We start from the raw sequence: 22,447 nt of genomic DNA on the forward strand, positions 1-22,447 counted from the left end.
TCAGCAGGACAGAAGCCCCATTCCAGGTGGGTACAGAGAGGAACACAGGCTCTCACCCCCAAACTCCCAGTCAACTCCTGCCCCCGCCCACCCCTCCCTCCCCTTAGGAGGAAGATAGCAAGCATTTCTCATCATCCTCAACTCTCAGCTGCAGAGGCTCCCACTGCAGGGAAGAGCTGGGTAGGGAGCCTTCCTTCCATCCAGGTCCCACTTGCAGAGCAGAAGCTTTGACCCCAGGTTCAGCAGGCCAAGAATAACGCGGTCCTAACGACCCTCACTCCATCTCACTCACATGACTGAGGTTCCACACCAGGAGCCTAGAGGCTGCTGCTGCCGCTCAACACTACTCATGAAGCAGGGGCACCACTGGCAAGCACCCCGTGAAGCAGGGCCACTACTCCACCCCGATTCTGAAGCAATGGTGTAAAGGTTTTGTTCAAGGGGAGGAGGAGGCCGTAAGGGAGCTCTGAAGTTCTTGCCAAGTGAGCTGACTTTACTTGGAACAGAGTAAAGGCAAGTTCGTGCCCGAAGCACTTGAACACAATGGAGGCTGAGATAATAAGCAATTAAGGGGCTGTCTGTCTGATGAGGGCAACAAGCTCAACTTTACCAGAGAGAACAAAGGGAAAAAAACAGCTAAGAAGAGCCTCCCTGAGGTCAGAAATAAAAGCATTACGACTACTCACAATCACTGATTTTTAAAACTGTCCAGCCCTACAAACAACAGGTATTCAAACATATACACCCAAAACATTAATGAAAACTTAGGAAGTATTGGAAACATTAATAGTCATAAGTACAATCTATATTTAACTATTTCAAATCAATGATACGAAGAGATGGGGAGGAAAGCGAGAAATTAGGAAAACAGTATGGAATTAGCGTAGAAAAAGAATGAACCAAAAAGGAAATAAGGGAAGCAATGGGGCAGGAGTGACAGTTAACATCTACTGAGCAGATACTGTGCGTCAGGTATCATTGAAAAGTTTTAACCTATTAACCCATTTAATACTCAATCTCAAGAATTAAGTACTCATTATTATCATTTTACAGATGGAAAAAAATGAGGCACATAAAGGTAATCTGACTAAAATGAAATAACTAACGGGGGACAAAGCTAGCAAATTAAATTTCAAATCTAGATACCCTGGTACCAACAGTTTTGCTCATCTCCCTCCTATGCTACAATTGCTATTTCAATTTCAGTGCTGGAGGAGAAAAGACCATAGAGGGGATAAATAGAAGGACTTCACCAATTCTTCCCTGGTGGCTCAGGTGGTAAAGCATCTGCCTGCAATGCAGGAGACCCGGGTTTGATCCCTGGGTGGGGAAGATCCCCTGGAGGAGATGGCAACCCACTCCAGTACTCTTGCTTGGAAAATTCCATGGACAGAGGAGCTTTGTAGGATACAGTCCATGGTCGCAAAGAGTCGGACACGACTGAGCGACTTCACCAATTCTAACAAGTGTGTTAGTCAACCACTTTTGTTAAAGATCTCAAACTTATTTTGCCAGAAGCAGTGTGGTATACAAAAGCAATTCTCTGGCTAGAAATATATGAACTTAAATTTCTACTCTGGTCCTTAACTGTGTGATCTTGGGCAAAATTCCCAAACCTCTTTGGGATTTAGTCTCCTCACCTGAGGAGGACACAAGGCTATGGTTGTGATGATTAAATGAGGTAATGATTACCTTTAAATGTCAGAGCTGTCCAGTTAAGCATTAGTTCCCTTTCCTCTCAAGTAACATTTCATTGGAGGGGGGACACTTCAAAGACAACTATTTTGTTAACTAAGTACTGCGGATGGAACATGTCTGAGGGTTTGGGAGTGAAAAACACTTGGTAAATATGAAGTCTGGGAAAAAAAAAAATGATGTGTTCTGTTACAAAACAAGTACAGGCATACCTTGGAGATACAGTGGGTTCAGTTCCAGATCACCACATTAAAACAAATATCACAAAGCGAGTCACATGAATTTTTTGGTTTCCCAGTACACATAAAAATTGTGTTTACAGTATATTGTAGAGCAAATGCTGTTGGAAAAATGGCACCAACAGACTTGCTCGATGGCAGGGTTGCCACAAACCTTCAATTTGCAAAAAAACACATCTGTCAAGAGCATTAAGCAAAACACAATGTAAGGTAGTTTTTTGTAGTGAGATTTACCTCACTAGCAAATACCAGTAAACACACCTGAAAATCATATTAGCTCATAAGCAACTTCCCCCTCAATATGCTAATATTTTGTACTAAGTAACGGCAGCTGAATGCAGCCTGAGGGTGGGATAAAGGTCTGGACTGGAAAGCCGTCACCCTACATTTTTCTTGGCTCAGTCTGGCCATATGCTGCTCTGTCCTGGAAGTACACATACTGTTCCCTCTAGTCTCTGTGCATTTTAATCTTATTTCAGTCTTGTCCCTAACTCAGTAACCTCTGCATTCCCTATATGGAAGGGTTACCTTAAAAAAAAAAAAAAAAAACAAAAAAAAAAAAACTATATTTACTATACTTTGTCAGGAATTTAGAATCTTTTAAACTGTGCTGTTTATTTTATTGAAATTTTTATAGTTTTTGTTCTAACTACAAAATTATATAGCTTCTGAGTGATCAGTTTGCTCTCAATCCTGCTTTCCCCGGAAATCGTGTTACTTTGTAGTGCCTGATTTTGCAGAGCATGAGGTTTTTCAGCAATTTCAACATAATAGATACACATGGAACAGATCATATTTAACCTCCAAGCATCTTTTTCTCTCTCAAGGTGGCCAAGACCTTTAGAGATTCCTGAAAAACTTTAATGGAAGAATGAATTTGAAGTGCCATGCAAAGAAGGCACCCAATAAATAGTAATGTTTTAACAAACACTGGTTATTTCTCCCTTGAAATGCTAGTTCGATTATTACGCACACTTGACAATTAATTCTGAACCTTCCTGGGCTCCCTATGAATATGATCTCTAGATCAGTCCATAGGAAAAGTATTCTCCCAACTGTTAATTACCAGGATTCTGTGTTCCTGACATACATATCATAACTGTGCAGGTTGCACTTAATAAAATGAACAGCGTCAAAAATGCTAAAGTAGTTGCTTTTATTATTCTGTTAACATTAACACAGAAATCCCATATTTCAAAAATTTGCCCTACTTTTTTGAAATGTCTCAAATCAAATCTTACCATCTGTAAGACAATTCACAGCACAGCATTCCTATGAGAACTTGTGCTGGCTCTAAAGACAATGTTACAATAGGAAAACTAGAGAAACCAGTAACAAGACATCGAAATTATTCAGTGTTACACAGTAAGTAACCTATCTTTTGAATAAAATAATGAACAAATGAACTGCCCTTTTAGGTATAAATATATTTTTCACTTATTCAATAGGGAAATAACCTGGTAAATATGGAATTGGAGCCCCAGTTCCAGTCATGTGACGCCAAGCATCAGATTTCCATCAACAATATACTAAGCTGCCTCAAGTTTGCCAAATTTGGTTCTACCTTAACAGTATTTTAAAAAACTAAGTTACTTTCTACTTTAATGCTGCTTAAGTATGTGCATAAATGAAATTAGAATTCAACTCCTTATGCTTACTGCTCTGCTACAAAACAAGATCACAAACTAAATACAAACAAAACTATTACTGTTACTAATACGTGGCAGATGGCAGCACACCGCTGGCTGTTAGGGCAGAGGCTCCTTTGGGTTTTGCATGCCATCCTACCACCATCGCGCACCATGTGCGAGATACAGCTTTCCCACTGAAATGACTCCATCATTCTGTCTGTATACATGATTTGCAATGACATCATTCTTCCTTCACATCAACACATCATTTGCGTGTTAGGTCTGCTTCTGTTGCTCTCATCTGACAAACCCTACAGTTGAACATTAATACATTAAAAACACAAAGCTAACGCAAGTGCTGAAATGGTGTGGCAGTTCTGGACTATCCATCCAGGTACCCAAAAACACATACACTAATATTTAATATCATAAAAATGAAAAAGACTTGTTTTAAAAAGAAAATAATTGTTCTAAATTGAGCACAAAAAGGGCACCAAGAGATACATGTTTTTAAGGTTAGAACCTTGCAGGCCATCAGGGAGAGGTGCTCAAAGACTACTAAGATTTGGAAACTGCTCCAATTGTAGGAAATTCTACATTTACATTTTCCCTTTAAAGTTTTCAGTTATAACACTGTAAAGCTCACTGCTCTCAGCAAGGTTTCTTTTTTACTGAGTCTAAAGTCTATTTCCCTTGTCACTGACACCTATTGCTTACAGTTATGCCCACTGAAACAAAAGTTAATAATATTCACCACTTTCTAAATTATAATCCTTCAAAATACTGAGATTTATACTGTACATAAACTACATAAACAAATCAATCTACTCATAAAAAGCAAGTGAACATCACTGACTTAAAATATTAGACACGGTAACATATCAGATATCACAGAACATATGCCTACTTATCAGTCCACTCTTTGTTAAAAGACAGGTTAAGATAAACAACTCACAGTTATTCATTAACAGCTCTTACCAATCTTTATCAAAATTAGTTAACACTTTCTTCCCTAGCGGCTCAGACGGTCAAGAATTTGCCTGCAATGCCGGAGACCCAGGTTTGATCCGAGTCGGAAAGGTCCCCTGGGGAAGGAAATGGCTACCTACTCCAGTACTCTTGCGTAGGAAATTGCAGGGACAAAGGAGACTTGTGGGATCTCAACGAGTCGCCACAACTTGAGGGAGTGACACTTTCACTTAGAAGTTACTAATCCAAGCATGAATATGCTGATCCAACAAATTGAAGAGAGACTTCATTTCATTTAGCCATTTTATACACGGCAGATAAGATTGCCCAAAATTAGCATTTTCAATGTGCATCCAGTAGGTAAGTACGTTTTGCCTGAACCTTCACAAGACTAAATCACGAAGGTAAAGAATTTGAAAAACCAAGAATTTGAAATTCCTTGTAGTCAATGAGATTATCTTCACTATGTCTGAAGTTATATATAATAAATTTTAAATGTCTTAAGATATAATTCAACTGTATTTATTCAGAGTTGTACAGCTATCACCAAAATCAATTTTAGAATATTTATCACCCCAAAAAGAAACCCCATACTATTAGTGGCAATCACCCCCATTCCCTCCTGCTTCACCCCTAGCCCCAAGTTAATTGCCCCAAGTTAATTGATACTTTTTGTCTTTATAGATGTGCCGGTTCTGAATACCTCTTATAAATGGTGCCATACAACATGGAGTCTTGTGACTGGCTTCCTTCACTCACCATGACTGTTTTCAGGCTCATCCAAGTTTTACCACGTATCATTTCTCTTTGCTGTTGAAAAATATTCCATTGTATGGTACACATTTTATTGATGTATTCATTAGTTGGACACTGCATTATTCTGTAATATGGTTTTATACATGTCGACTCCACTGAGAGATAGAAGAAAAATGCTATCCTTTCAAGTCTGCATAACTGTGTAGAATTAATCCTAAAGGTTCAAAATAACATCCTGCAGTATACCATGAAGGCTAATATTCAAATCAAAAGAGGAACTTATATAAAGTCACTGAACACGAAAACAACATTAAAAACTTTAAAACATTCTAATTCAATTATGGCACCTCCCCCACTTAGTGTACTGAGACCTTTAAAACAAAAAAAAGAGAGGCCAGAGGTTAGCAATATTTTTGACAGATCGCAAATGAAATAAGAAGCAGAAGTGCTAAAAGCAAGGGAACCTCATGTTTAAAATGAGAGGCTGCATGCTAAGGGCCCTTTAGCTACATTTTATGCCTCCGTGCTGTGGCAAAAGAAGGCCAAATTAATAACAAGGGGAATGCTAATGGAATTCATTTAGTCAGACATTATACAGTGCAGTGGTTAAAAATATAGAATGAAGACAAACTGCCTCAGTTACTTACTCGGTGTCCAAACTGGACAAGTTCCTTCACATCTGTATCTTGTTTTCCTTATATATAAAATGAGGACAACAGTAGCTATCTTTTCAAGTTGCTGTAAGAATATATAGAAATTTTATGCACATATATAGGTGCTATGCGTGTGTGTGCTCAGTCGTGTTCGACTCTGTGTGACCCCATGGACTGTAGCCCGCCAGGATTCTCTGTCCACGGAATTTTCCAGGCAAGAATACTGGAGTGGGTTGCCATCTCCTCCTCCAGGGGATCTTCCCAATCCAGGGATCGAACCCTCATCTCCTGTATTGGCAGAAACTGGCAGGCGGACTCTTTACCGCTGAGCCACCAGGGAAGCCCAAGGATAAGTAGCAGGCCAACCCAATAAACGTGTGCGGGACAGAGGAACCTAAGGCAGTCAATGTGACAGCAGCTCAGAGTCACAGAAGACCAGCACCAATTACCAACTAAGGCTGATGGCATGCATAACTGGGCAGCGTCCACAACCTTGGTTCTGCCCCCGTCATCAGATGTAATACAGGTATATTTTTTGGCCATGCCACAGCATGCAGGATTTTAGTTTCCGTGACCAGGGATCAAATCTGTGCCCTGTGCAGTTGGAAGCACAGAGTCTTAACCACCAGACCTCCAGGAAAGTCCCTAGATGCAAAATTATAACAAAGAAAATTTGGCCTATACAAAAAGTTCACCGGTGGAAAAACATGCAGTCTTATTAAAACAAATCAGTAGTTTTAAGAGTATGCAAGAGTTATCTCTATCCTTGCCTATTCCTTAATGTATGTTTATATAGGTGAAATCTGGTTAAATAAAGGCAGGGTGAAATAAAACATCTATGAAAAAGATAATTTGTTTTATCTTGGTGACATTACTGAATGTCATTACTCTGTGCCAGACCCTGAAAAGCTAGCCTAATAAACACACAGTTTCTGCCCTTAAGGAATTCAGTAGTCTAGCTCCCTCCCCGCTAAAGTAACAGACAACAAGCAAATTCTTTAAAATGTATTTCATAACTGAATTTCACACACACACACACACACACACACACACACACACAAACAATAGCCAACCTGGGCTTCCCTGGTGGCTCAGTGGTAAAGAACCCACCTGCAATGCAGGAGGCTCAGGAGATGCAGGTTCGATCCCTGGGTCCAGAAGATCCCCTGGAGAAGAGTATGGCAACCCCACTCCAGTATTGTTGCCTGGGAAATCCCATGGACAGAGGAGCCTGGCGGGCTACAGCCCATGGGGTGGCAAAGAGTCGGCCATGACTGAAGCAACTGAGCACGCACACAAGCTTAGAGACATTTATTGGGATGCACTAAAAATAAAAGTCCTGGACAGTCCTGAACAAACGGAGAATGGAATAAGCTTCCTGGTTTATATCTTTTATGATAACAAACACACTATTTTTTTTGTTTTGTTTTTACATTTTGCCCCCTCTTCGCCCATTTCTCCCATCCTACTCCCTATCTCTGGTAGTCACCAATCTGTTCCCAATACCAGTGAGCTTCAATTCGTTTAAGATTCCACATACAAGATATAAGGTTTTCGCCTTTCTGACTTATTTCACTTATCATGTTGCCCACAAAGTCCATCTGTGTTGTCACAAATGACAAAATTCCATTCTTCTTTATGGCCAAGTAGAATCCCATGGCCGGAGAAGCCTGGTAGGCTGCAGTCCATGGGGTCGCTAAGAGTCAGACACGACTGAGTGACTTCACTTTCACCTTTCACTTTCATGCGTTGGAGAAGGAAATGGCAACCCACTCCAGTGTTCTTGCCTGGAGAATCCCAGGGATGGGGGAGCCTGGTGGGCTGCCGTCTCTGGGGTCGCAGAGGTGGACACGACTGAAGCAACTTAACAGCAGCAGCAGTATATACAAACATACCACAATTTCTTTATCCATTTATCTATCAATGGACACTTAAGTTGCTTCCATATTTTGGCTATTGGAAATAATGCTGCAATAAACATGGGGGTGGATACGTCTTTTCAAGCTAGTGTTTTCGTTTTCTTAGGAAAAATACCAGAAGTAGAACTGATGCATCATGTTGTAGTTCCTATTTGTAATCTGAGGAACCTCCATACCATTTTCCACAGCGGCTGCACCAATGTACACCCCACCAACACTGCACGAACGCTCCCTTTTCTCCACAGCCTCACTAACACTTGTTATTTGTCTTCTCAGTTTATTTCTAAAGTTTATTTTAATTGAAAATATTCAATCTCTCAAGTGCAAACATATTTCCAGACATATTCTAAAGCCATAAAATGCACAATTATTTTTTAAATTATCACAGGAATGTTAATCCTCTTTGTCACTACCAGATCAATTACTAGTTTATCTTAAAGAATCTCTTATTTCAGGGAATTCACTGAACTAGTGACTTTGAGCAGCAAGACACTTGGCTGTGCTGTATCTTCATTGCTGTGGAGGCTTTCTCTAGTTGCGGGGCATGGGCTTCTCATTGTTGTGGCTTCTCTTGTCGCGGAGTATGGGCTCTAGCGGGTGTGGACCTCAGGAGTTGTGGCTCCTGGGCTCGAGAGCACAAGCTCAATAGTTGTGGTGCACGGGGCTTAGTTACTCCATGGCATGTGAGATCTTCCCAGACCAGGGATCGAAGGCATGTCACCTGCATTAGCAGGCAGACTACTTTACTACTGAGCCATCAGGGAAGCCCTTGCAAGAGACTTAAGTCATTTACTGGCCAAACTTCAATTTTATAGGTAAGAAAGAGTTAAATGGACCAATAAATAGAGTTTAAAAGACCAATAAGCATATGGAAAAAGTTCTAACATCATTAAACACAGGCAAATAGACACTGAAGCCCCAATTAGATATTCCTAAATCTCCACCCAAATGGCCAAACTTAAAGGACCAACAATACTAAGTGCTACGGAAGAACATCAACTACACTGATGGTAGGGTTCGAAACTAGTACAAATACTTGAGAAATCTGTTTGGCAGTATTTACTAAAGTTAAACACACATATACCCTACAAGCCAGCAATTTCACTTCTGGGTGTATACCAAAGAGACCATCAAAAGACACATACTGGACTTCCCAGGCGGTCTAATGGTTATTAACAGACCCTGTGCTGCTAATGCAGAGGACACAGGTTTGATCCCTGATGAGGGAACTAAGATTCCAGATGCTGCACCACAAGGCCATAAAATAAAAAGTAAACCTATATAGCAGGTAAGCCACTCAAAAGATAATATCAAACTTCCCTTGGGAGTCTAAGGCACTGGTTTTCAAAGTGTGGTCCACTAAGAGCCTTTCAGTAGATTGAATAGATCAAAATTGTTTTCACAAATAATATGACATTATTTGCCATTTTCACTGTCATTCTCTCTGGAGTATACAGTAGAGTTCTTCCAGTCTATATAATGTACAAATTGAAGAGAGTAGTGGACAGAGACTCCATCTTTTTTCTTTTATTAAGTCAGATATGAAATTTTGCAAAAACATTTTTAAAATGTCACTTTTAACTTGTTTTGGAAGTTATTTTACATAGAAGTATTATTTATATTAACATGCAATGAGTTTTATTTTCAAACACACAAAAAGTTTTTAAATGTCTCTGTTTTAGTTTCTAATATAGTAAGTATCAATGGACAGAACCCCACATAAATAAAAGCTCCTTGGGGTCCTCAATAATTATAAATGGGTCCTGAGACCAGTAAGTTTAAGAATGACTGGCCTACTGATAAACAATAAAAACGATAAGCTTCTTCTGCTACTTAAAGTCATGAAAAAAACACCAAGGTTTTCAACATTTTCTCTGAAACCATCTGTGCCAGACAAAAATCATTGCTACTATATTTATCTGCATACTTTCTTAAAGCTTAATCTGGACTTCAGATGCAGAGAAGGCAATGGCACCCCACTCCAGTACTCTTGCCTGGAAAATCCCATGGATGGAGGGAGCCTGGTGGGCTGCAGTCCATGGGGTCGCTAAGAGTCGGACACGACTGAGCGACTTCACTTTCACTTTTCCTTTTCATGCGCTGGAGAAGGAAATGGCAACCCACTCCAGTGTTCTTGCCTGGAGAATCGCAGGGACGGGGGAGCCTGGTGGGCTGCCGTCTATGGGGTCGCAGAGTTGGACACGACTGAAGCGACTTAGCAGCAAGTCTGTAATCCCTAAATTTACAGTACAAGCTGTTGGGCAAGCACAATTAACCCACAGGATACTAAATAAAATAAACCCCTCCACACACACACACATGCACAACCAAAAACAAGGAGAGGAAAAATTCAAATTACATTCTCTCTCCCTACTTGAGCTTAGGACTATTAACTTTAAAAAAAAAAAAACAAAAAAAACACAACCTTTTCCAATGTTCCTTTACTTGAAAATGTCTCTTCTTTAAGACTCCAGTTTTTTCCACATCTCTAGGCATACAGATAAAATTTACTAACTTAAAAAATAAAGTTCCTTAAGTCATCTCTTATCCAACACCTTGGTTTTACAGATAAGTGTAGTGAGGACTCAGAAGGTTAAGTGATTTAACATATGGAGGGGGATACTGGAACTACAACAGCCCTTCTGACTCCAAATCCAGTACACTTTCACTGACTACATCATTTTCATTTCAAATAGGAAAAGTTTTTTTAAAACAAAAAACTCTCCAAAATAGGAGTCAGTGGGGTTACTGCAACTATTTAAACAATGACATTATTCATCCATTTTGTGTATCAATCTATTTAAAAAGCTGTAAAATATCACCAATACAAACCATGGAGAGCCTATAGTTAACACTTAACTGGATGCCAGCCAGATTCTAGTCCCCTACATGTTGAGAGAAAGGGTTGGTTTTTTATACATATGCATATATGTGTATATATAAAATACATACATAATTTATACATATGTATATATAAAATACATATACATATATGTATATAAAATATACATATATATGTGTATACATATATATACATATATCGAGAGGCATGTGCTTTGAGAATCCACTGTTTAAGTAGTGGAGCCACATTGAGAAATAGTCATTCTATAACACAGATTCCTTTCTCCTGATGACCATTCAATAGATCTGAACAGAAAGAATCTCTCAGTGGAGAGTGGGGGGAAAGAGTTTAAAGGGAAAATAATAAAGGTTTTTAGCTAAGTACTGTTTTTTAAAGGCTTTCCAGGTGGCGCTAGTGGTAAAGAACCTGTCTCCCAATGCAGGAGAAATAAGAGACAGGGGATCAATCCCTGGGTTGGGAAGATCCCCCTGGTGGAGGAAATGGCAACCCACTCCAGTATTCCTGCCTGGAAAATTCCACGGACAGATGAGCCTGGCAGGCTACAGTCCATAGAGCAGCAGAGTCAGACATGACTGAAGCGACTTATCACGCACTCCATTCAGTGATACGGAAGCCAAAGCATCATCTTCATATAAGTGAAGTCTCAGGTACCTCCTTCCTTTACTCCACTCCCCCCAAACCATGCGTGTGTACATGCATGCTCAGTCACTCAGTTGTTTCTGACTGTCTGTGACTCCATGGATTGTAGCCCGCCAGGCTCCTCGGTCCATGGGATTCTCCAGGCAAAAATACTAGAGTGGGTTGCCATTTCCTTCTCCAGGGGATCTTCCCGACCCAGGGATCGAACCCAGGTCTCCTGCATTGCAGGCAAATTCTTTACCGACTGAGCTACGAGGGAGAAAATAAAGACCACTTCCTACTATAGAGAATCAGAAAATAGTTCATGAAGATGGCTTGTGAGCTAGGTGGCAGGCTAGCCACAAAGGGGAGATAGAGTTCCAAAAGTAAAGCCATGGGTAAAAAGCAAAGACTAGCGCATCCACATCAACTATGGATAGTTTGATTCGGTGGGAGAACAAGAAGTAACCTCTGAAAAGTAGATGGCAATTACATCCAAATGACCTATTTGGGTAAAGCTGACATGGTAAGAGTTTTGAGCTGTATTTAGGAAGAGAGAAGGAAGAGAAATGGAGGTACTTGGAGAACCTCATTTTTGTGGCTGTGTAGATGAACAGAGGGCTCCCCAGGTGGCGCAGTGGTAAAGAATCTGCCTGCCAATGACACAAGAGAAGATCCCTAGATTGGGAAGCTCCCCTGGAGTAGGAAATGGTAACCCACTCCAGTATTCTTGCCTGGAGAATCCCATGGACAGAGGAGCCTGGCGGGCTACAGTCCCTAGGGTTGCAAAAGAGTCGGTCATGACTGAGTGACTAAACAGCAACGAGAGATGAACAGAAGCCAAAGAATCTTTCCATTAGTCTCCTTTCACTGACATGATTCTTCTTCCCACGATGCACTAAGGTAATCCTCGTGTACTATGCGTGTGTGTTCAGTTGTGTCTGACTCTCTGCGATCCTGCCAAGCTCCTCTGTCCATACGATTTTCCAGTAGAAACAATTCAAGATAGCTGACAGGGAGCTCTAATAATGACATTCATTATGAGACAGAGACTCCACTGGGCTTCTCCAAACCTCAGCCCAGACTCACAGTCTCTCTCAGCCCAGTTCAGCATACTTCAAGTTAAAAATTCTCAAGAATTTTGGATAACTATATTGTACACTTGATACTAATACTGTATGTCAATTATATTCAACAACAACAACAAAAAGAATTTTGGTAACTGATTGATATCTACGTACAGAGAACACAGTAAACATATATTCATAGGCAGGTTAAATATAAGAAAATGAGACTTTCTGTAGTCATTTCGACAAGAGTCTGGGCAAACGCCGTATATAGTCAGTACCCTTTCATACATAATGCATTCCTGAAAATGTGACAGAAGTCAAATATTTCAAAGCCAAACAACAGATTCACATGTTTATAGGGGTTTTTCCAACTCTCAGAGTAAAGGAAAGTATTATAAAATCCCTAATTACACTTCATCTTTCACATATAAGCTTTATTACATACTTGCCGTACTTAATTTCCTATTTTGTTCTAATTATTTCACTCACCACTGAACAAAGTCAACCAACATAACCAATGAGCAGAACCTAATCCAGTAAAGTTAAAGATTCATATCCCCAATCAGTTCCTTGCCTCAAAGACATTAGGTTTGAGCCCTCAAGCTGATGCACTTTTGTTTTCCTGCTCATTTGTCAAAAGGACAAAATACAGTTGAACTTGCAAATTAACACACAAGACAGTGCTGTACAAATATAGCATAACTGCCGAAACAGAACTGTTCTCAGACAGGCAATACCACCATGCAATAAAAAGACATTTGCTTCATTTCAGCTAATGGATAGAAGTCTGACTTAAAGAAGAGAGGTTACTTCCCTGGTGGTCCAGTGGTTAAGAATCTATCTTCCAATGCAGGGGATGTGGGTTCAACCCCTGATCAAGTAATTAAGATTTCACATAACTCAGGGCAACTAAGCCCACGCACCACAACCAGAGACGCCCTTGTACCACTAGAAGAGTCCACGTGCCACAACAAAGACCCGGTGCAGCTCCCCCCCCAAAAAAGAGAAAAAAGAAGGGAGGTTAATACATAGTGTATTAAAGTACTGAGTATACAAAAATCTTATGCATCACAGTTAAAGACTAACATGTTTCAATGGGAAAAAGTACAGGAACAGGAAGCAGAGCTCAAAGTTCTTGTACGAAATCCACCCTCTATATACATATATACACAATTAGACTACTAACTCTTACCTCCTTTCCCACTCCACAGCAGTTTAAAAGGTGGAGGGGGGGCGGATAAGATTGGAACCAGGACTGACAACAGTGAAAATAAACATTGAGAAAGTGAGATAGCTTAAGAAAAAAAACAAAAACTTAAAACAGTCTGGCACCTTTTTAGTGTACATGCGAACCATCCTTAAACTTCAATAGCCACCAAAGAAGAAAAGCAAGAAATACATAAAATGAAACAGGCCAAAAATAGTTAAATTATACTCCTGATGTTACTCCCACTAGCAAAGAACAGAAAGCCCCTAAAAGGGGGATTGAAGAAAAGGCAAGAGAAGTGGGGACGCACACAAAGTGTACCAAGAATCTGGAGTCAGATGAACAGAGGACAGGGGAAAAAAAAGTTTTAAACAGCAGGAAAATTGGAAAATCATATTAAAATCAATTTCATGATTTTTGAGCAATATTTACCAAAGCAATATCTAAAAATGAGCAGCAGAGTGAAGAGGGACCCAAAACAGCGTCTTCTAGGATGAACAAACAGCACACTCTGAAGTCTGAGGCAGAAGTGGAGGCAGAGGACAGGAGGAAACACGACTTAGTCAGCTGATCATCTGATGAGAACCTTTAAACACACAGCTAATAATAAGGTTGCTTCCACATGATGGAATTATCAGGGGGTGGAGTCTGGGTGTTTTGCAGCTTGCTTTCATTCTCTTATGCTACCCAAACTTTTTAACAGAATAGATAACGGTAGTTTCATAATTAGAAAATTTTAAAAAAGCATATAACATCTTTAGAAAGCTTTCCATCAAATAATAAATTGGTTTTAAGTATTTAAAAGCAAGTTTTGGTGTTCTGAAAAATTCATTTAAACAGAATATTATCCCCTAAGAAATCAAATTAACGAATATTTTGATAACGAACCTTTCCAATTTAGCTTTCCTTTAACATGAGTATCAAACACCACTGCACTGCTTTTAAAATGGTGCTCTTTGTCCCCAGACTCCAGTTCTAAAGGGTTTGTGGAAATTAATTTTTAAACTCCCTCCAACCAGTATGTATAATGGGGACAACTCTGTCTTGTTCACCTTGTGCATCCCGTTACCTGGTATAATATTACGCAACAGGCATTTAACGTGTAATCATTGAATTTAAAGTACAAAGTAAAACAAAATTAAAAATATTCAAAAAGATTAGATAAAGTGATTAACGTGAAGAAAAGTAGGATATGCTCGATTTCACCTCTAAACCAGTTAATTCTCCAAGAGTAGTTCCATGCTTGGGAGTTGTTCGAGAATGCATGTTCTCGGGCCCCATTCCATACTTACTGAATTAAACTCTGGAGGCAGGACCCAGCATTCTGTTTTAACAAGCCCTCCAGGTTTGAGAACCAATGCTCCATACCAGGGCTGCCAAACTACTATCACAGATCAAATCTAGCCGCCTGTTTTTGTACAGCCCACAAACTTGAGAATGGATTTCACACAGGGTCATTGTAATTACAGTCAACCTGATGGCATTCGAACTTTAAACTCCCAATAGGCAAAATACTGTATTGTTAGTCCCCCCCCCCCCCCATTCTATGACTCTTATTAGACCAGAATTACAATCAATTGTACTCAATTATCATTATAGTTTAAATTTTATCAACAAAATATTTACCTAATAGCTTTAATTTTGCCTCTTAGAATGCAAAGACTACCATCTATAATATTTACAATCTGGCCCTTTACAAGAAACAGCTTGCTGATCCCTGCTCTAACTCAGGCAGTGTTATCAAGGAGAGGCCAAATCTTTCTACACTACCTAGGCAGAACATGGGTCTAATACCATATAATTTCCTTATCCAAGTTAAACAGGGTAGACTTACTTAGAAGTTCTAAGTACCCAGTTGAAAGAAAAGACCAGAACAGAGAGGAAACCAACTACCTAAACTAACAATTCTTAATAATCACCAGTCAGTAGGAATGAAATGGACTTTAATAAACTGACAGGAAAAAGAGGTTTCCCCTGCTCCTTTTCTTTCTAAATTTTCTTCTCTTCCCACTTCATAGGCTCTGTAGCAGAGGATCAGATCCAAGACAACCAGCTCAAAACTGTCCCAAGGAAAACAAGTCTTCGGTAACGGTTGGCCAATTAGTCTAAAGTGTTCAAAGCGTACATGATTGATCAGTTACAGAAAAGATAACCAGAAAGGGGCCATAATATGATGATACATCAATTTTGTACAGGCCATTCTAGACATCAGGAGTCAAACATTCCCCCAAATGTTGCCATTCAGGCAGTCAAAGTTGTTGTTTACAATTTTGGGGAGAGGTTTCTTTTTGTTTTGGGGGGTTTGTTTGCTCTTGGCCACAAGGTGAGCCATGTGGGATCTTATAGTTTCCCAACCGGATGGAACCCATGCCCCCTGTAGTGGAAGCAGAGTTTTAACCACAGGACCACCAGGGAAGTCCCGGTAAATAATGCTACTCTATGTGTTCTGTAATACACAAAGGTAAAGGACAGAATCTCTGACCTTTTTTATCCATTATTAAGAAAAGATTTTAAGTGTGAATTCTGAATCACTGCAAAGGTCATGGAATCCAAAGAATTCAGTAATTAACGTGACTTGTTAGATATGGAAATAGCTTCACATAGAAGCTAGTCTATGCACACTATCTTAGTGAAGTTACTTAGTTTGTTGAGCCATGTTTCACACCTGAAAAACAAGGAGTTTGACTAGATTGTTCCAGGACTTCCAGGACTGCTCATCATAAAAGGATTATCTGGTCAAGTTAAGCGACTCCAAGTAATAAAGGGGGGGGGGGGGGGGGGGAGCGGCAAAGAAATAGAGGAATCATATTAAGAAAATGAACTAAACGTCCAACAAATAATTATTGAAAGTCTATGTGCCAGGCATATGTCAATGACTTAGGCTCTTGAATCTGATCAGATAGATGCCACCAACCTAAAAAGAATTTGAACTAATAAAATTAATCAAAGCATCTGAACAAAATAAGTAAGACAAACAAAAAACATACAAGCAGTGCAGAGGTAACTGACAGAATATCAATACAGAAAAGGAATGGTAAAACAACGGTTGACACCAGAGTTACGTAGTAGTTACTGGCCCAAAATTAAAAGCATCCTAAGTACGGCTATTTCTAAAACCAATACTAAAAGAATACATGTCTGCTGTACTTGACATCTGGGCTCACTGGAGAAGGCTGGCATTCATAGGGAAATTCTATTTAATTTACTTAAAGAGGATAAAAGGTAAAAGGCAAGTTCCACTGGCTTAAACCATAACTAAGCATATTTCTCGCATGCGTGCATGCTCAGTTGCTTCAGTTGTGTCTGACTCGATGTGAACCCGTGGACTGTAGCCCGCCAGGCTCCTCTGTTCACGGGATTTCCCATGCAAGAATATGGAGTGGCTTACCATGCCCTCCTCCAGGGGATCTGACCCAGGGATCGAACTCATGTCTCCTGCACTGCAGGCGAATTCTTGACCGCTGAGCCACCAGAGAAGCCCCAGCATATTTTTTATAACAACTTAATTAAGGCCCCTTCTATAAAGCACAATAAGGAATAACAAAATTAGAGCTAGGAAGGACCTTAGAGACCAGCTAGTCCAATAGCCCTCACTTCATATAACAAAAGCTTCCAGACAACAGTAATCTCTAGAACAGTGCCTGGCACATGGTAGATGCCAAATAAATATTTGATGAAAAGAAAACTAATGCCTTAACAGGTATTAATAATGTTAGTATTAAAGCTGAAACTCTAAGAAGATGCTCGGTAAGAGATAATGAATAAATATGTGTGCTAACTCAGAATCTCATCTTCCCTTTTTCTAAAATACATTGCCAAAAAATAACCTAGCTGCTCATCAGAATCATATTCTTAGTTTTTAAATGCCATTTGCTACCTCAAATCTACTCAATTATAATCTCTAGAGAGTAAGACCCAAGCAAATACATTTTGAAAAAGCTGCACAGGTGATTCTGATACACAGCTCAACTAGAAAACTGTTAAGACAGTGACTGTAGAACTGGAAACCCACTAGCTATGAAATGCATGTAGAGAGAGTGTGCGTGTGCTGAGGCCCACAAGACTAGCATAGGCACATTTGAAGAAAAAAATTTAGGTAACATATCTCATCTTAACAGTACGCCTTTTCACACCATAGTCCTTAAAAGCATATTACATTGATCATTACTTTATATCCAATAGTAATAACTGAACGGTAAATTCAAACTCCAATATCAGACCTTTCATGATATCTTTTTTCCTTATGATGGACCCTACAGCATAGAAAATAGGAAGACAGTGATCATTAATAACAGATCTGTGACAAATCATGTGACACCTTAAGGATGCTCAGACTCTGTATTAGCAGCCTTCTCATACAGAATTTAGCACAATGGACCAAGGGAATTAACAGAAACACCAAATAAAGGTATTATTGCTATTTCATTCATCCCATAAAATTATCAACCAATACTGCAAAAAAAAAGCAAAATAAAACCCTTCATTTTGAAATTTTTTGGTGAAAATTACACTGATTTTAAACTAAGCTAAATAAAACTCAAGAGTTCTCAAATTGAGATAACAGAAATTCACATGATACTAAATGTTCACTTATGGGATGATTTAAATAAATTGCTGAGAGAGAAATGTCTGATGTTGCATCTTTTAGGAATCTTAAGTTGCCTTACGTTATTTTAGTCATAAACAGATCCACCAACTAAACTATCAACCTGAACGTGTTGGGAAACATACGGAAGGGGAAGGAAGAACCTATTTGCAGCAGAGTTTTAGCATTTCCCTTAGTCAATCAAGATATTTCCCAAATTGCAGACTATTATATTTTTATTAAAATTTTAATCTAAAGCCTCTCTGGTACAGGAAACACAAGTCCCATTTAAAAAAAATAATTGGTGTCATTTTACTAACAAGGCAGAGTAGTCGAAGCACCACTGCTTGAACCGGACAGACCTTAGTCCTTTGTTTAATGGAAATAATATTTAAGATCCACATATGATGTCAAACAGAGTGTTTAACATAGCGCTGTCACATAATTCAACAAATGACAATTGTTGTGATAACGGGAAACAGTTAAGGAAGAAAAAACTATCTTATTTATCCACTAGAAAGTTCAGTAGGAACATGCTACCAGCAATAACAGTGGTTTTTCAACCCTGACAGTGTGACAATCACCCACAGTCCTTTTAAAAGACACTTCTGCCCAGGGCCCATATCAGACCGATTAATAAGTCTTTGGGAGCGGGACCCAGGCATTAGTTTTTGCTTTCTTTTTAAAAACAGAAAACTTACCTAAGTGATTCTAATGTACAGTCAGGGTTGAGGTCCAACGCATTAAACTGTTGCTAAACATTGTTAGATTCCATGTTAAAATTAGAAGAAAATTTAGCAATAAATACAATACCTTTCAAAGATGCAGCTCCTCAAAGAACTACATAGAAACTAAAACCCCATTTTCCAAATTTTTGGGGAAAATATTTCAGGATTCAGAAAACATACCACCACTAAGAAAAATATAATGCAGGCTATAATAAAAGCATTACACTATTTAAAATTAAAAAAAAAAAAAAAAAAAACACAAAAACACCAACTAGCTCCACAACCACAGAATAAAATTCCCCTATCCCTTTGTAATTGTCCAAAACATTTATAAGAGAACTAATCTTGAAAACAATTTTTTAACCTGATATAAAAATTCTGAAAGTACAAAAATTGTTACTTTTAAAACTCTTATGAAACAAACAATGAGCTAAAAGAAAAAATGCTTGCTGTGCCCAAATAATCAAGAACTTGAGGACCAGGAAATTCATGAGAAAAATCCATTTTCAAAAACGAAGCAGCATTATTAACATCATATCAGAAGAATTATCTTTAAGGAGGTACTCATAAAATATCTCGTTTTCTTGAGATGTCAGAAAATTTATTTCAAAAGCCTGGGTAAAAAAAAAGATCCAAAGTAAATCCTCCTGAAGCATTTTCATTGATAAAACAAGAAAACTATGTAACACCAAGGGATTCCAGTAATTTGATGAAAGGTAACATCTGCCCTTCAAAGCTACTTTCTGATAAATTTAGATTCTCAGATTCTAGATTCATAGATTCTTGTACGGTTTTTGCTGTTATTTAATCCCTCCAAAAATTTTCTCTCAGAAACTACCAGGGTCAGCAAACAAAAGAAACGGCAAGAGAACATTAAGATAACAGGTTAAGAGTTACAAACTGTGTTCTTGCAAAAAATACAGGGAACAGGGTAGAGGAAAAAAAACACGTATAGTTCAAAAGGATCATTTTTAAATGAGAGAAAACATAATAGGCTATCAGAAACATTATGAGTTCGCCCTTGGTGTATTAATTCCAAATGTTTCTTTCTCACTCTAATCCAAGCGCTGTTACAAGTATGACAAAGCACATGGGTTATCAAATTGAGAATGTTGACATCTTTGTACATTTAATGCATAAATCTTTCAGAACTATGAAGGCATTTGCTAAAACCAAAATGGCAGCCCACCGAATCAGTACACCAGTAAGATCTAAAGAAGAGTTCGTAGTCTCTATTTTTAAGTTCAAGTGTACGGATTAACAAAGCCAAGCGAGTCACGGTTAAGGAATCCTTACCATATAATCACTAAGAATGGATAATGCGCTCCAAAAGAGGTTAAGTAACTGCTGAAAAGTTTCTTTTAATCAAAGACTCCCGAATTCTTCCTCAAAAGTTACGGTTTACCAATGTTATGCAGATTCAGGGGGACTCGAGGGTTTCCAGGTCAGAGAACGCTGCAAGTCTTTCCCTCTCCTCGAAATGAAGCGTGACTATTTAACCAAGAACACGCTCAGTTACATTCAAAGACAATCTGAAGAAATTAAACACACCTGTAAACTGCACGACGGAAAACCCAATTAACATTTTAAGTATGGAACTTCCAAATAATTACAAGTTTAATTTAAACAGATTCTGTTGAAGAGTTTAAAAATCCCCGGGTAAGTTCCAGTCGCCCCAGAAATCCATACAAATACTGCAAAACACGTATACACATGTTCCGTAACTCTTGAATATTTCACAATGAATGAAAAATATACCATTTCTCAAATCCGAAGCCTCACGGTCACAAGAATCCGAAGGCTTTATCATTATCCAACTTACACATGCTAGTACTTTTTTTTTTTTTGCACAAACCGTTAAAAATATAAAGGTGGTGGGTCCAAGCTCGCTGGGAAGCGACTTCTGCATCAAAACATCTTCCGCAGCTTTGGCCCTCCGTAAATGAAGGGGGGCGAGGGAGATGGAGGAGGCCGATAACCCGGCTCCGGCTCCCAGACCCCAGGGCCCAGGAGAAGCTGCGGGTTATCGTGGGAGGGTGGGGGAGAGGTGGACAAGTCGGCGGGCCCGATAGCCAGGCGTAGCCGAGGCCTAGCTCTACGGCTCCAAATCACTCCACCTCAGTAATGGCGTTTGGTGTCAAGTGGAACGAGACCGGGAAGGAGAACGATTGCGAGCCCGCCGAGGGCCGGGCTGCAAGCCCCGAGGTCAGGGGGCGACGAGCCCCCGGCGCCGACCCGGCCGTGGGCTGCGGATGCGGGGGTTGCACGCCGCGCCCGGAGACTCCATCCTCCGACTCGGCCCCAGACAGGACGGGAAGGGGAGGAGGGGGGAGGGACGGAGCCGTCAGCCATTTTCCCTTACAGTCCAAAACACACAGACACGCTCCCGGGACGCCGGCTCGGCGTGGAACAGAGCCCCGCGCCCCTACCCGAGCCGCGCGCGCCCGCCCCGCCCGAGGCCCAGGGCCGAGAGCCGGGAAGCCCCCGGCCCGGCCTCCGGCCGCGGCGAGAGGAACCGCGCACACGCACACCCCCTCGCCCTCCTCCCCTCCCCTCCCCTCGATCCAGCTGTTGGCCCCGGAAAAGCGCGTCGTCCCGGCGCTGCTGGCTACTCACCGCACGACACAGGCGTCTTCTCTTAAGAAGCAAGACACGCGGAGGCGACAACCAAGGCTCAGTCCCGGGACAAGGCCGACCCTGGGTGCATCCCAGGCCCAAGGGTGACGGGCGACAAAGTGTGTCGAGAGATCGTAGGCGTAGGGACCGGGGAGCTGCACAGGGACACCGAAATTCGCTGCTCGCCGCGCCCGCCTTGCAGCAGAGGTGGCCGCGGCCGCCTCCTCCCCCCCCCCTCAGCCGGCCGCCTCCCTCTTCCCCCTTCTCGCCTCGGGCTGAGGCTCTTTATGAGCGCAGACGGGCTCCGGGCGGTGCGTTTCTCCTGCGTCACCTCCTCCTGCTCCTCCTCCCGCAGTGGCGGCTTCACCTTCCACTGGTCGCCGCCTCTGTCCCCGCTCCGGGCCTGCTCGCTCTGCTGCGGCTTGCTCCTAGCACCCGGCGCCCAGCGAAGCACCGGGCGCAGAAGCAGCCGCCTCCCGCGAGGCCTGTGAGCTGAGCGATACGGGGAGGGGCTCCGCGCGGCAGAGGCCCGAACGGGCCGGGTGCAGGGAGGTTGCGGCTCCGGCGGCGGCGGAGACTAGCTTCCGCAGCCGCGGATGCCCGTCCTCTTCAATATGGCGGATCCGGCAAACCAAAAAAAAAAAGAAAAAAAAAAAAAAAACCGCTCGGCCAGTGGCGGCGGCGGTAGCGGTGGCAGCAGCAGTGGCGGCGGCGGAGGCAGCAGCGCGACGGCGCAGACTCCTACAAGCCCCAGCACCGCCCAGACCCGAGGTTCCCCGCCCCCGCCAAGCCCCGCCCCTCACGGGGCCAGCCCCAGAGCCCTCCTCCCCTTTCTGGCTCAGCTGCTCCTTCTGCTCTCCCTTTTCTCCCCCGTCCAGCCGGGGCGGTCTTCCGCCGG

At 41.2% G+C, this 22,447-nt stretch overlaps 1 protein-coding gene across 6 annotated transcripts in view; it reads right to left on the bottom strand.

Annotated features, from left to right (window-relative positions):
- Nucleotides 1–21,811, bottom strand: part of USP9X (ubiquitin specific peptidase 9 X-linked) — a 115,212-nt gene extending 93,401 nt beyond the window's left edge. For 4 of the 6 annotated variants that reach the window (XM_055564328.1, XM_055564326.1, XM_055564327.1 and 1 more), the window contains exon 1: nucleotides 21,550–21,811. The gene's annotated coding sequence lies outside the window, so the exon portion shown is untranslated. Of the gene's footprint in view, nucleotides 1–20,229; nucleotides 20,492–21,549 lie in introns of all 6 variants that reach the window. The other 2 variants (XM_055564324.1, XM_055564325.1) reach the window with 2 other exon arrangements.
- Between the last annotated feature and the right edge of the window lie 636 nt (nucleotides 21,812–22,447).

This window comes from Bubalus kerabau, chromosome X, assembly GCF_029407905.1.
Source record: "Bubalus kerabau isolate K-KA32 ecotype Philippines breed swamp buffalo chromosome X, PCC_UOA_SB_1v2, whole genome shotgun sequence".
Taxonomy (NCBI): Eukaryota; Metazoa; Chordata; class Mammalia; order Artiodactyla; family Bovidae; genus Bubalus; species Bubalus kerabau.